Below are 12,000 nucleotides of genomic sequence, written 5' to 3' on the forward strand. Positions count from 1 at the left end.
TTGGAGGTAAAACCGTGCATTGTAGCCTAGCTTTACAGTGTTGTGTATTCGTCCATACACAGATGTCAGTTCCACGACTGTTGTGTAGATTCTGTCAGCCACATAATGCTGCCGTTTTCCATACAAAAGTGAAGTCAAAATGTCCGATTAACGATTCAGAAAGTAAAATAACAAGCTAGTGTTGTGTTTTGCAATTTATAACTTGCATATTTACAGATGTTAAAAAGGGTTATGCTGAAGTGTCCTTAAAGCCAATTCCTGATTTTTCCTTCCCCGTATATCGATTTTTACACATTTACTGTAACTGCTCAAACTGAAAACCACGATGGGCAGAAAAAAATTAAAAAACTTGTGAGGAGTTTATTGTAGTAGCAGTTTTGACTCCTTCAAATTTTAGTTCCAATCCATATTTTGGGAGCCAGTTTGCCTTGGTGGAGGACAAAGAGCATATTTATCAGAATTGCCTGCAATTTCCTCCTCGATTGGAAGCCCTAAAAGCTTGATTGATTTTCCTTTTCAAAACATCAATGGGACTGACACTTACCTGCCTCGTGCTCCAGTCACATCGTGGCATGTGGCATTTGCTTGGAGTGGCTCAGGGATCCTGATCACTGGGAACAGCACGACAGCGTGTTGGCAGCATTCTGGAGACATGCTGATCAGGCCCCTGCACGCGACCCACCCACCTGAATTTTGGATCGTTGCGCTCCACATTGTGCAGCAGTAATTACAACACGTCTTCTGTTTCTTTGTGCTGGGAGGGGAAATGAAATGGGCGCCGCCTAGCAAATACTGACAGCACTCCTCCATGACTGCTAATGAGAACATGCACAGGCTCCTCCTTGAGGAATACAAACCGCCCAAAGTACATGAAGATAAGTGGAATCTGCTGTAGAAAGCTCGATCAAATACACATTTTCACAATTTACGCATATTTTTTTTGTCTTAATAACATGAATATTCTGAGCTCCATGTGCCAGTTTACAGCATTTTTGCTGCCAGGTTTGTATTTAAAATGAAATAGAGACATATGTTAAATGTTTTAATGTTGTTTTTATTTATCTTTTTGAGCTGTAGTGGAGGTCATTCGGTGATCATGACATTGGTCATGACAGTTGTCTGGATGTATATTCATGCAAATCAACTCAATCAACTCGTTGATGTATGAAAAAGGATATCAAATTTACTAAAAAGTACAATCAAAACATAAAACTTTGTGTCCCAAAATGTATGTATAATGTCATCATTGCTACCTTTCTCTTATACTGTACAATCATCATTTTTAATAGTTCAGGTAAAACCTTGCAGCATTGTCAATGAAGACAAGTCTTTCTTTAAAACTATGTTTAAAGGAAGTAAAACATGAGCCTTTATTTTACTGTGAGGTGAAACACAACATGCTGCAACTATTACTTATACTCCTTCAAAGGTCTGTAATATGGTGCACACACCAATTAAACATTAAAATGAAAAACAGGGCTCTCTTTGACATTTTCTTGGCAGCATCGCACTTTCTGTTCTCTAATTTGAGTTGTGAACTTTCCACGAACATTTGTGAGCAAGATACAGTTATTTTACACCTATTTTACAGCAAACTCCAGCTGCTATGTACTGTTATACAGAACCACGTACCTCTGCACTTAAAATAGTTCTCCATTTGACACGTGACATGGAGCATTTCACATTTTTACCAGAAAGTTGCATTATCTGGGAGTGCAAAATGGTACGCACATAGTGATTTTTATGGCTCCATACAATAGTAATGAGTCTCAGTACGGCAGAGACATGTCTATTCTCCTTTGAGAGGAAAAAAAATAGGTGTTGAAGTTTGTAAAGGTTAGTATTCTGCAGTGTGACCACAGCTCTGAGGCCCTTCTTGATGGAAGGTTGCCATCAATTGGCATGCACTCCACTCATCTTTCTTGACACTGAAAGCTGATAGTGGAGCTTGAAATGATGGTCAGTCACTGCCTTTCAACTGCCAGAAGCCGCATAATGAATTGATCTATGAAAGATGCGTGGTTGCCTGCCAATATTATGGGGTAATGAATTGATTTCCAAGAGCGGCCCTCACAGGGGTGCTGAGATATCCACTTTCATGGCAGGATTATGAAGCATGAACTCGCTAAGATGAGAAATAGGACAGAGGGAGGCTATTTCTATTGTTATAATGATCCGTGAATCAGTGCTTTGTTCCATCATCATCGCTACTGAACCTTTGGGTACGCTCGTATCAATTAAATATTTGGCTGCTTTCCGCGAAATAGTTTTGAGTTGGTTGTAATATTTGTTGTCAAAGAGGAAGTTTGCATACTTCCTACTGCCTACCAGCGGAGATGATGTTTCTTTGTTGCTTGAGGATATAAATACACTAAAGCCTTGCAACCAGCCCTCCAAAAGGGAGATGTTGCAGTGTAAAGACACATGGGGATCTGTTTGCCTTTACTGTTCCCTTCCAAATGAAAAGCATTATCTCGAGTCGGGTACAATGAAAGCCATGTCCGTGGCTTGAATTGCAAACTCACTTAACAATGCCCATGTGTGTGTTTTATTGAAATCGGATCATGTCACAGTACCCCCCACCCCCATTTTGAATTCAAGGGTCCCCATGGTGGTGTGTGGCTGTAGTTTCGGGCCAGTGAGGTTTCAGCAGGACAGAGACAACCACAACAATGATAACGCCTCGATTTTGTGATTTGTTAATGAGCATTTCTGGGTAAATAGGGAGAAGAAACATTGTAAAGAAAGAATTGCGTTTGTTGAGCCCTCTGGCTAAACACAAATCACAACAGAACCACACAATGGAACTGTTGAAACTGTTTAAGGAAAAGCTAACTCAGAAACTCCTTGGCCCTATTAAACAAAACGTCATAAACATGTCTGTTTTACACTTGAATTGTTGTCATGCAGTTTGTGCTATAGAAGACAAATGTGACCATTGCCAATCTGGTTTTCGGCATGAGCGTGAGTTTCAGCAGGTTTTCAGCACGAGTTAATGCAGCCTGACGTTGCGGTGTCTGTGGCTCCTCCACTGGATCGATTGCTTACCCTTGTTTCCTCAGACTTAATCAATCCAATTCACCTAACGCAAGTCAAAGTAGAACCTTTTGTTTGGTGTTTGTCTGATTTGGCAGATTATTCATTTACGTTCTTGATAAAGAAGAATTTTTGGCCCAAAATATCTGCCACAAAAAATAAGCTTCCATTTCTGCTTTGATGCCATCTGCATTATACATTTTTAACAACTGGTTTATGATCTTTCAAATTACATGCATATTAATGGCATTGGTTTGCACATTCAGTTTCAAAAAAGGGCAGAGCAAACTGTTCTACGGGACTCTGACGGCACTAGGCTGCACCTTCACTGGCAGACTGATCCACCCGCGCTGCACGAGCGATTTTGACGTTTCTTTCTGCCCACTGCTGTGAGGTTGTACAACAGTAAACTTTGATGGGAATCATTGTACATTTTCCTCACAGTTATTATACATTTTGACATTTGTTTATATATTATGGCCATTTATTTATTTATTGTCTTCACTGTGTTTTTTTTTTCTGGATTGGCCTATGAAGGTGAAGTTGCGCTGTATTTGCCAGGAGATCCTATTCAAAAATGGTCTACTCACCTGCCTATGAAACTTGCCTTAAAAAAAGGAAATCCATTCTACATCTCAGTCCACCGGTTCGACAACAAAGGCTCTCGTTCTGGTTTGTAACAGTGATGTGAGAGAGCTGGCTTAAGTGAAAGGATTTTTTTTTCCGTTATCTGGCAACAAATTTGCATCATTGTGAGATCAAATGATGAGGTTGTCGTTGACTTTTATGTCGACTGGGGACATGTGGCGAGCGATGTGCTCTTTGTAATCAAGATTCCCACAGTCGCACCACCAGCAATTACATTTAAGTGGAAAGGCTTCAATAATTCTTGAAGCAAACATGGTGGTGGATAAAAAGAGCTGGGAGGAGTGCAAGTGTGAAAGTAGGTGCAGCACTATCGTGATTGGATGGACATGATTGCATGGGGGACAGAAGGGGTGGAGGCTCCAAATCAGCCCCCACCGACACTCTCAGAATCCCATTTATTGATGTTGCTTTGCTTCGAGAGGGTTTCCGGGTGGAAATAGGCGTTGCTAAGTCAAATCCACATCTGCCTTTATTTCCCTGGGTGCCGCCGTCTTTAATAGCAGCTCTAATTGACTAACAGTGCACGTGGGGAACAGCCATGCTGATTACTGGATGACTGTCCTCTGTGCTGAAGCTCGACACAAAGCAAAACAAAACAAAGTCCCCACCCTGTAGGCTTGGGGTGCATTGTTCAAACAAAGATCCCTATGCTGCAGCTTATAATGAAAGAGTGACAAGAGTCTCTCTGCTCACCTGGGCATTTCACCAGGGATTCACTACAAGGGTCTTTGCATTATTTACTCACAGTTCACTGTTGCACCTTCGTGTTACGCCGAACATCGTATGTATTTTGTCTCATACTTATTGCAGATCCTGATTTTGAGATTGAATATCCCTGGTCCTCAGCATTGTGGTGCTTTGGTTGGAAAAACTCACATTGCCAAATGTCTGTATTCAGCTGACACTTAATATCACTGGCTTGGCAATTTTCTGACATCTTTAATCCTCCAACTGAGACTGTGTGCAATTCCAAAAAGACATCCTTGTACATTTTTTAGACACAGGAATTTAAGAAAAAAGTGAGACAACTCAGACAAACTGGTTGTGTCAGAAATGCATATTGAACAAACTGCATGTGTTTTTTTTTAGAGTTTTACGTGACAACCAGTGTCAATCACCCAAGTACCGAGCTGAACAGATGATTTAACAGTCTATTTTTATGATCCTGACTCAAGTAATGAAGAGTGCAACTCGCACATTTAACTGTGCCTTTGCACCAACAAACTGTCTTCGCCATTCTCACCATCTTTTGGCAGCACAGCCTCTGATGGGTTACAGTTCTGTTCCAAGCCTCTGATGCTGACTTCATCTTTTGTACTCTGTGAATGCTAAAATGTATGTTTTAGTACCTAAAATAATTAACATCTGGTAAAGACGGTTGTCTATTTTTCTCTGTGTCCTCAAACAGAAATGGTTCAATGGCCATTTTCATCTTTTTCATTTATTTTTTCTTTTAATCGAAAGTACCCAACCACAGGATATTTTTGTATTTTGCGATAGAACATGAGCATGACTGTAATGTTGAGTCCTTTTGCCACCAGGCCATACACTCCTACAGGTTGATAAAGCGCTAGAAAGCCTCACAGCACTATGCCTCATCCCTGTCTTCCCTTCCATTTGCCCATTCTCATGACATCATGAGGGATCTTCCTTCTTCCGTATATCTCCAATGCCACCTGGGGCTGACAAGTTCCGCGAAAATGATTACCGTGTTCATTGTTGGACTGTATAGCCCCAAACACCTCATGTATCTCAAAGGAATGACACCAGGGATAATACATTACATATATTACTATTGTATATCCTCAATATCAATGTGAATAAAGCGTTATAAAACAATACTGATTCAGATTTAAAGCATTTAAATTGTGTATCTTGTGAGCTGCTGCATTCATGTTTTCTTAATACTCAAACAGCTGTTTAGCCGCTGAGTCAGAATATGGTGTTTGATCTGAGGCTTTTATTTCCATCAAAATTCAGTGTAGGAGTCAGTTTATTCTCTCAGATTGAAAGGTAGATTTCTTCTGTTTAGTCAAGATAAAGGAATACAAGTGAGTGTTGGAACAGATGCTCATTACTGCAACATTTGTGTGTTAAATGGCATCAGAGAAAACATTTCTTTATTTCTGGATCAAGGTGATTGCATTTCCATTACTGATCTATTTGCTTTAAACCACGCTTCTGTGGTGTGCATGTGACAGACAGACAGGCTACAAGGGTTGGGATTCAGATCATAGTCGGACTCAGATCTTAGTCATTAATGCATTTCCAGGGTACGGGACATTCTGAATCCTTTTATTCCCTCTCCTCATTGCAATGAAAATTCACTGTGTCTGCTGCCTTTTTTTTTCTCTTGCTGTCTGTTCTGTCTCCTCCTGCGCATATCCATGCTGAAATCACTAGAACCACTGGTAGGTAAGGTATTCAGTGAGAGAAAGGACATACAGTAGTGTGTACATATCTGTAGTCTGCACTTCTTCAGCCACCTTTTCACACACCATCCATCATATGTGGATGTGCTAATGTGACCTGTGATCCCACCGAATCCTCCTGAACCAAAGACCGTGGCCTCATAAGCCAGTAAACGTTTTCCAAATGTTGTGTTCAGCAGCATTTGCCAAAGCCAGCTTCAGCTGCCTGTCACCATCCTTATTATCCCACACAATGTTCTGATTCACGTTCCAGCAGAGCATCTTATTTCATCCTTTTATACTCCTAAGACTTCTTCAGGGTCTGGTTTTTGCCTGCGACACCCCAGAAGATGACTTGCCAAGTGCACATGGATGTGAAAGAGTTTGATGTCCTGACAATGTTAATCTCGTGGACCTGTCTCCGATAAACTCAGGCCTTCTTGCTGTGACTAAGCGGTGTTTTGAGGTTTTTAATATTCCGATGGGCACACTGTGGGAAGACAAGCTGCGCTCTTTCTATGTAATTCATATTTACTTATTTCAGGTTCAGTCCTCTTTTTATTGACATTCATTTTGCAACCAATTTAATCAGTCGATCAGAGCGATCCATTATAATCCAGTAAACTTTGTTAAACTCTGGCATCAAAGGTCATTGCTCGAGAATGTTGGTTGCATGAACCGTGATGACTGACTGAGTATTGTTGTCAGGATTATGAGACCAAGCATAAATCAACAAAGGCAAGCCATTCATCAATGGAGGCAATGAGCTACTGCATTGGGTCGAGATAAATCAGCGTGAAGTGAATACTAAGGTGTTTTAGTTTCTTTAAATTGGTTGGGAATCAGGTTTTACTTATTTTGCAAATTTGCATATTAAATGACAGTATGTTTGACTTTTTTAAGCTTTTGGTGTCCAGCATCAGTGGTCAGCGTCGAAGCGATAGAGAAATTATGTATGAAGCAAATGGGAAAGTTCTGACAATTATTGAATTGGTGACAATAAAAATCTGAGTAGTAAGCTTCTGCGAACAACGGACTTCAGCCATCACGATGTACTGGTCAGGGAAAATACCAGAATACCGTCATGCTCATGTCCACCTCCATGGTGTGTTATCCCTTTGTTTCAATGTTTATGTTTTGTTCAAATATGTTTGCTCTTGTGACACGCACGTTTACTTGTAGTGGAAATCCTGTCATCTCACAGCACATAGCGATTGATGGGCTATAGTTTGAGTAGTTGGTCTGATTTCATTAATTTTGTTTATTATGTTTATTACCGCTTTATTACTACTTTGACTTACTGACTTTCTTGTTAGTTATCGTTCAGATTACCCCCCTCAACTTTGCTAATAATTTTGCACCTATTTATATAGCATGTGGATGTATGTGGTGTTAAAAACACCATCAGTAGCATTTAAAAAGAACTGAAGAGTGGATGACATTTCATGAATACTGGGATGAAGAAAAGCAGGAAGTATGTAGAGGGAAGAGTCAAGGCAGTCTAATCTAATATTACATTATATTCATCCTGTAGGTTCAAAACAACAGCATTCTAATTTGCAAGATTCATAACTACAACATAGACAGAGTTAACCAATGGCAATTCTTAAGTCTGCAGGACATGAGTGCTGAAGACCAAGTATAAGTAATTTGTTTATCATATAATTCCTGTACATTAAAATGTAACGCAGTGAGCGGAAGGGAGGCCTTGTTGAATGACTGCAGTTGTTGAGCTACTGCTTTGCTACATTTTCAGATAGTTTTAAATTTGCTTTGATGCTACACATTTTAAAGAGGAACCCTTATTATATAGAAGCAGCGCTTTCTATGGAACATGTGTTATTCAAACATATGTTCTTCCTTGAAGTCCTCCTTGAACACAAGAGTCTGACATCAAGAGCCTTGACATGATTGACGTTTCTTTCCTTGGTCTGTCTTTTCACCATAGGCTACAAGGCCACAGCTCTGTGAAAGCAACACCATGTGGTCTCTCTTAACAGTGTTCTGTCGTCTGGTCAGAAAACAAGTTTGATGGATCAAACATGTGGATACTTGGAAAACAAAAAACTGCCAAGACCAGTGTTAAAGACAATGTCCCTCTGGAGTGTATGCGACCTTGTTTTCAGATGATATATTGGAAATTGGTCCACATTGAGAGGAAATTATGGTGTTGGGGGGCTGCTGACCTACATTAGAGCTATTCCAAAATTAAGAGTTGAGACAGGCAGACACAGAGAGGGATGTCTGGCATTGGTGTGACATCCGTATGTTATGTGCTGTTGGGCTTCCTTTTTTTGGAAAGAAAATTGTATTGGGCTTTCTCCCCCAGTTATTGTCTTGTATTTGTCACACAAAATGTTTGGAGCACCGTAGCACTGCTTTTTTAAATTTGCCTTTACAGGCAACCAAATTATTTGACATTTAGATATAAAAAAATGTTATGTAACCGCAGTGTGTAACAGCTCTCATTTTTACTCTATACACTTCAGCAGCAGTTTGTCATCCTGTTAGGTGAAGACACTGGAGGACCATAATGGATTCTAAAATAAGTAACAACCACGAACAAAGGTTTGTATGCTGCTAATCTTCACGTTACTAAAGATTTAACAGTGGTATAGGCAAGATGTAGAATTAAAATGGCTGACAAAATGTCAAAAAACATTGCCCAAAATATCTGTGTCCTATTGACCTTTAGCTTTCATTTGATCCTCACATTAGAAAAAGAGTCCATTGGTGTTTCTATCAGCTAAAAATTATATCTAAAATGAAACCCACCTTCTCACATGCCGTCTTAGAAAAACATATCCATGTGTTGTTCACACCATCCACCTTCACTGCTGGAACATGGAACACTACTCACAGGCATCAACAATAAATCTCTATCACCCTTCAAACTGATTCAGAACTATGTGGTGCGTCACCCCAGTGAAGAATCAACGTTAAGATTTTATGAATAATTGTGAAGCCCATCTTTGCCTGGTTCCGACTGCAATGTAAAAAGGACCCTGTCAGGGGTCTCTGCTGGTTTTTACCTGTGTGAAGATTTAAATTTAGAAGTGACAGAACCTGCTCTGTCGGGCTACAGGAGATCCGAAATATGTACCTCAGCCCTTTAAACACTCTAAAAAACTCATTTTCATAGACTTGTATTTACTTTAAATCCTCAGAATATTGATTTTGCTCAGACACTAGCTTGACCACATTCATGTTTCTGTGCGTGTTTATAGGTGTGCATACTGTATGTACACACTTGGCTTGTGTATTTGCAGGTATCTTGCTATACAATATGCATCTCGATACAGGGGTGGTGATATGATACATTGCCATAAATTGCAATACTGTAAGTTCAGAAATATTGTAATAAGAACCATCATGTTGAGAGGGAAAATCAGATAATGCAGTACAATATTATGTACATGATATCGAGCTTATTCTCGTGACGTCATTGGAGTTCGATTTTCTGCAAATTTCACACAAGGGGATGAAATGCTCTCTTATTCAACAAAAGAACGTCAGTATTAAAGACGTCACAAATGCAGCAGCATATCCAAGTATCTATGTATTAAATATTGATCGAGCTGACTTACAATGTCAAGACAATATCACAAAATCAAGTATTGCGATGTTTGAGCAGAAATACCATTATTGCACAGTCAACTATCACAATATTTGAGCGTATCAATATTTCCTTACACCCCCTAGTACATACTATTCTTTGCGTGATGTTTGTCTGAAAATCACTTCATGAAAAGCTTTATTATGGTTATCACTTAATATGTTTTGTCCTGTGAATGCACCTCTTCCCACTGGTTGGAATTGGACTGCGTTTTTATCCATTGCTTAGACACCAACCCCTTTTGTCACACTAATTAAATTATTCAAAGCATTTGAGCTCATTCCTCCATAACTACAGATGATGCTTCATCTGAAGGTATTCAGTTGACATTTTGACCCAGTTTCAAACATTATGTGTACTGATACTTTACTCTATAAATATTTTAACACTGTTCTACTATGACTTAAGACATAAATACTGCGTGGTTTAAAAATAATGTCTTGTTAATTTAGATCACAAGAGCCAGCTCCTATCAAGGGATCCTAAAGCATAAAGCCCTTTTTTTTGTTTTTAACATGATGTCGAAGCCTTTTTTTTTCCTCCATTTAAGAAGTAATTCATTTGTTCTCTAAAGTGACTTAATTACTGATGGTCTTCATGTTTGCTACGGCATTTAATAAACACTGGGATTTGTTTGGAGTTGTTGGATTGTCTTGACATTCCACAGTTACTTTATTGAAGATGCCACAAAAGGGTGCTCTTAATTAACTGCTAATTCCAGTGGACCAAATGAACAAAGAATAATAAACTGATAATTTCCCCTGATTCAAGAGCCGTGTCTCAGCTTTCCGCTGCAAAGCCCTCTGTGGCGATTGTGTCCGCACAAGTGTTATCTAACACACCCAGGGCCACCGCAGGGTCTCAGCAATATAAACAACGGAATCAAGTAGTTTATATTGAAATGTATTTATCTTTTGAACTCAATCCTGAGATGTTTATAAATCCTCTGGCTAAAGTAAACCTTGAGGCTTGACTGGCTCAATAAAGATTGCTGTCAGCATCCTCCCCTGTGACTCTGGCTGGTGTGAAATTGAACCGTGTCAATGAAAAGTTAATCTCTCCATGCCGAGAAGCACCACCACCACCGCCTGCTTTAGTAAAAAAAAAAAAAAATCCATTTTATGTAGGCTGCCACTATGACATCGTTTACCTTAACTTCTGCTCTAGGAGTACTAAAACAATTAGGTCGGTAATTGTGCAGAATGAGCGACAAGGATCCCATTTGATGCTGCTCAGGAAAAAACAATCTTAGCTTCACTGGCCTGGTTTAATTGTTCTAGCCTTGTCGAAGAGGGGGGTGGGGATAATTTCACTTTGCTACAGGGGACAGCATGGCTTTGTAAATGGACTACTTACAGAATTTTCTGGATGTTAAAACTTTCACTCCCCTTTGGGCTTCTGCTAAGCAAATAAATTACTCAGTATAATGAGCGGCTCCAGCCTCCTGTGGAATTCCCAAGCTTGTGGCTAAAAGGTATGGTTCCACACGCTACTCATTCTTATTTCTGTTTGTACGGAAATGGGTTCATGGAGAGGATACGGCTCCTTTCACAGGCGTGCGATGAAAGGGATATCGCAGCCGGGGTAATCCGTATCTAGCATGTTGGAATATACCCACCAGAACATTGTCACATTCTCACATGCAGTTTACAGTTAATCACACCATGTCTCTCCTCTTTGTCGTCCACTTCGATGCTTTATCCTCGATTATTGAGAATTTTCCGACATGTTGTACTCTCAGGCTTTCGGCGATCATCTGTGTCGAACAGAGAAGATGAGATATTAAACTAATAATGTGACTAAAATGAAAAATGGTAACGTAGAAAATACCATGCTCCTGTATATGGCATTCAGACCGATCTCAATGTACTCATAACTACATTTAGTGTTCCAGGATATCAGCAAAGTATGATGTTATCACCTATAATAGTATTGCACTTCAACCTCATTTCTCATGGTTCTTTGGGATGAGCAGGTTTGATTATATTGGTGTGAATTAACCTTTGAGGAATTCTAGTTGATTACAGGATAATTTTATTCATCTAATCATCCTGGTCAAAGCTTGCAATGATTTAAAATTCCCAGCTTTGTCTATTGGTTACCTGCTTGAATCTTACCTGAAGTCAATTTTTCTAGTTTTCGTGATTTCACGTGTTGAACCCTATAAAGCTGCGGCTGCGTCCACATTATTCCTATCTACAAATAATCTGTTTGGCTACAAGTTACAATGTAAAATCATGGTATCTTGTTTATCACGTTGTAAGCCAAGCCAAAGCATCATGCTTGAGT

The 12,000-nt window shown here is 39.6% G+C and overlaps 1 protein-coding gene across 6 annotated transcripts in view; it reads left to right on the forward strand.

The window, feature by feature from the left end:
• Nucleotides 1–12,000, forward strand: part of LOC128760036 (ephrin type-B receptor 2) — a 128,329-nt gene that overhangs the window by 51,657 nt on the left and 64,672 nt on the right. The gene's annotated exons all lie outside the window — the stretch shown is intronic.

Source organism: Synchiropus splendidus, chromosome 6, assembly GCF_027744825.2.
Source record: "Synchiropus splendidus isolate RoL2022-P1 chromosome 6, RoL_Sspl_1.0, whole genome shotgun sequence".
Taxonomy (NCBI): domain Eukaryota; kingdom Metazoa; phylum Chordata; class Actinopteri; order Syngnathiformes; family Callionymidae; genus Synchiropus; species Synchiropus splendidus.